Here is a 4,477-nt window from a genome sequence, read left to right as displayed (position 1 = left end):
GTTACACATGAAGCAAAATAAGCATTTTTGTATGAACCAAAAGGATAAACTCACCCTAAAGTAGACTACAATCATTTCATAACCACATCAATCTTGTATAATCTATTAAAACAGATTTATCAGTAAAAATATGACAAATAACGTCCACTCCTACAACAGTATAACCTGAAATAAGAACCTTGTGAGAATCCTCGCTCTCTGAGGGCCCAATGACCGATGGCCGTTGGATTGATTTTCTGCTGAGATTTGGACCATCGGATCTCCCTCCCGAACGATCTGGGCCTACGGATCAAAACGAAAACACTATCGCAATGAATAGTTACCTCTCATGGTAAAGATCTTGTGCCACCATCGATATTTATGTGCCCCATCGAGGGCATTTTAGTCATTTCATGTCTTAGGTTAACAAGTGACCCTTTCCATTTCCCTGCTCCCCAATTTGTGGCAGGGTTAGATCTCTCCACACTTATCTCTCCTACACCTCTCTCTCGCTATGTGTGTGTCGAGCCACCACCAGCCATCCTCCCCGTTTGCCTCCATCAACAACCATCCTTCCCATCCATCACCACCATGTCATTTGCGCCACTACACGATGAAGCTGTGAAGGGAGCAACTAGAGAGGGAGGGTGTCGCCGGTGTCATGAACCCATGCGGGTGCAACGGGGTGTGTGCGTGCCTCCATGGATTTGTGCCACGATGACCGGAGGCATTAGTGCCATGGGTCAACCGCGTCAGGGAGGATGGGAGCCACCCCTCTCTTCATGCCAATGACGTGCGTCAAGGTCCCCGGCACGACGATCACCATTCTTTCTTGCAGGCGGACATGTCATTTTCTTATTCACGTCTTTGGCACCTCGCAATCTATCGAACCGTCGTGCTCGCTTTCGTGTGCGAGAAGAAAATGACCTAGGGTGAGCGGCCTATAATCCGCCATGAAAAGGGAGAGGTAAGAACCCTCACCACATCCCACATTTCCACCTCCTCTCTCTCTCTATCTCTTAAATTTACCTGTTCATTCGCTTAATATTCATTTAGACATGTCAATCTATTATTTTGCAGTTGATCTAGATCCCAAGGGGCAGAGTTGCAGTCCTCTAGAGTTGCTGGAAAAAATGAAGATGTCACTTGATCAACTCTGCGTTCTAGTTTCTACACACAAGTAAGACTTCTTTCTCTTCTAGCCCTCTGCTATGTTGGTCTCTGGTTGGATTTAGGTAATCCAACCCAGGATATGTGTTCCTATTTTGAGATGATCTATGCATGGTTAGCTTGCTTTAGTATCCAGGAGTAGATCTTTATTGATTTATGTTTTAATTTATGCAATAGTTTCTAATCTGTGTAACTTGTGCAACATGTGCTGCACACATGAGCGAGACATAGAGTGACAGGATCCTGGACCAGGAGTGGCTAGCTCCAAGGAGCCCGACCTCATATACTACAAGGGGCCCATGAGGTCCACGATGAGGAGCAAAACCTAGGAGGCAAATAATACTTTAATGGTCTCCAAGACTAGATGGCGTCAACACCCCCGATTGCATCCGCCCTAGATTGGTCCTAGCGATGTCATGCGGGTATGCCCCAGGCTCGATTCGATCTGACCTTCCTGCAGCTGGTCTCCCTTAGCCACCAACTCTTCTGCCCAGACAGCAAGTTCATACTCTCTCCGTCCGTTGTCTCAATTTGCAACAATTCCCGCAAGGATCCGATAGTAGCGATGATACCGGCGTGCAACACACATGGGGTCGATCCCACGTGGCGGTCTCCGGAAAATGAGGATGTGCAGGCATGGTTCGAGAACTTGACGGAGGCGCGCATCATTGATAAAGGGCAGATGATGCATGCCCCCACCGAAGCGGAGCTCAAGTTCATGGTCCAGCGGGCCACAAAACCGGGTCTCATCACGAGCAGGAGTAGCTCGAGAGCTGCCATGCACGACGAGGAAGAAGAGGAGGACGACAATCAGGAGGAGCGCGACGAGGAGTCGCCAGCATATTACCAACAGGAGGAGCTCGCCGGGGTTGCTGGTACTGGGGTCTCCGAGGTTACGATGGAACTGGAGCTCACGGATCCCCTAGTTCACGATGTCCCCAAGAGAGTGTGCGTCCTTCGAAGACTGACATAGGGGAGCTGGTCTGCCGTACTCCTCCCTCAGAGGTCGAGGATGAGAGGGAGGAGGAGGACCCTGCCGCTGATGTTGCCCGGCCATGGCGGACGAGGTAAACCGCCACCATGCGCCCGAAAAGTGCTCCTGATGAGCCAATGGGGCGTTCGAGAGCGTCTACTCCACCACCAGCCCTTGCTCCCCTTCCGAAGGGGATGTGGAACTTGTCTCACTTCTGCCCGGGGGAGGAGGATAACAATTGAGTGCCTCCCCTCTTAATCCTTGTTTCATACTTACTTGGTTCTTTGTTTTTTGGCTGAATCTTGTTTTTGACGCTCCTGCACGAACGAGGAAACCTTGGCATAGCGGCTGGCTAAGAAGGTGAAGCCCGCATCCACCACGGGGGAGGAAACAAGCTCTGCACTCGGACGGGAGGTCATAGACCTCAGTCCGTCGACCAGTCCCCGGCGCGAGGCTATGCCTCCGCACCCAATGGTGAAGGTGAGTGCATGCACCAGTGATGGTGCCTCCACCCCTCCTTTCGTGGAGCCGGAACGCCAAAAGGCAGCCCAAGAATGCTAGACTTCGGAGAGGAGCTCTTCAGCAAGGTTTCCACCGATGGGCCTGTCCATAATGAGGATGCGCCGGCAGGCGATGCTGCCGGTGGCCATCCATCGGCAACGAACGTCACCGGGGGAGGGGATGCCCCTCCTCAATAGGAACCCACGGGCAAGTTCCTGATTGCCGAAGTCTTCAACTTTATATTCTTCTTTTTATCTTCTTGAACTTCTTCGAGTCCAATTTCCTTGGCCTTGCAGATTCGCCTCCCCCCGAGGGCACAACCGTGGACACCAGCATGGAGGAGATTACCAAGGACGCCACCGATGAAGCGAGCCGGATTGCCGCGGAGGAGGAAGCTGATTGCGATGCCACCAAAGCAGTTGGTAAGGGAACCGCCGCGGAGCCATCCGTAGAAGGGTTAACGGCCTCCGAGAGCACTTTCAGCCCCATGGAGCTCGGGTAGGCGCATCTGTCATGCCCAGGCTAGCGGCGCCACCACCAATCTGATACCTCAAGGTGGGAGATCTACAATTTGTCAGCTCCATCGGCAACATGATTCTCAAGGCCTTCTCCGAGGAAGAGGTCTTTGACGATGCCGTCGCCATAGCCGGAGGGGAGGTGAGAATCAACCCCTTCGGTGGGAATTAGGAGATGAGGAAGCACGCCATCTTGTCTTCCATGAGCAAGGGCTTCAGGAAACTACCGGCACACTATGCTGGTATTTTGGAGAGGCTGGATCACCGGGGAGTCATTCTTTCCAAGGAGCTCACACAGGACGGGGGGACCTCGCCAAGGACAGTGTGACATTCATAAACTCGAAGACCGAGGCAGAAAAGATCTTGAAAGATCCCGAGAAGGTTGCACGTAAGATCTAGCTTGACGCTTATGAAGAGGAGGTTTTCACCCTCAAGGCGGCCCTCAAGGCTGTGCGCGAGAACCGGATCCGGGATCTAGAGCTGCAGCACAAGAGCGTCCTCGAAGAGCAAGAGACAGAGCACACCAACAAGATCAAAGAGGCCGTTGATGCCGCCGTAGCTGCTCAATCCGCCAAGGTCGACCTGGAAGGTGAGGTATAACAGGTGGAACTAGACCTCGCTGCCCCCAATCAGGAAATCTCGAAGCCGAAGGACGATACTGAGAAGGGGACCCAGGCCTTGGCAGACCTGCATGCGGAGTTCGCCGGCAAGACCAAGGAACTAGAGGTCGCCTTGGATGCCAACGCTGATCTAAGCACAAGGGTGAGTACTCATAAAGGCAGCCCGGAGGCCGCCCAAAGCAGGGATCACAGCTATATCAAAGAACTTCAAAAGAAGAATGAGCTGCTTTCTTCCGCTGCAAACATCTCCAACAAACTCCAGGGGAGTGTTGGTATGTGGACGGAGCAACTCGTCGACATCGCCAGTAGGCTCTCCGCCCAACTCGCAAACATGGGCTTGGAGGAGTGCACCTTCTTCGACGACGCTGGGGAGACGACAAGCGCACGGCTATCCATATTCTTTGGACAACTCGTCGATGTATTTGCGAAGTATGAGGCGGGGCGAGCCGACAAATTCCTCCAAGGTTGCCGCAAGTTGTGTCGCGAGGCCCTTAGCAATCATGGCATTGATGTGAGCAAGGCCCTCTCCAAACTACGAAAGTGGTATCACACCAGCAAACTTGACACCCTTGTTGCCCCGATCTCTGACAAGACTAGCTCTGTTACCTTGAACAATTAATTTTCTGCTCCTGCAATGCATGTTTCGAAGACATTTGCCACGGGTAAAGGTTCAAACTTTGTATGCAGTACTTTCCGTCTATTTAGGACAAATGGTTATT

Source organism: Hordeum vulgare, chromosome 5H (assembly GCF_904849725.1).
Source record: "Hordeum vulgare subsp. vulgare chromosome 5H, MorexV3_pseudomolecules_assembly, whole genome shotgun sequence".
NCBI classification, from domain to species: domain Eukaryota; kingdom Viridiplantae; phylum Streptophyta; class Magnoliopsida; order Poales; family Poaceae; genus Hordeum; species Hordeum vulgare.
Note: the sequence above shows the minus strand (reverse complement) of the source record.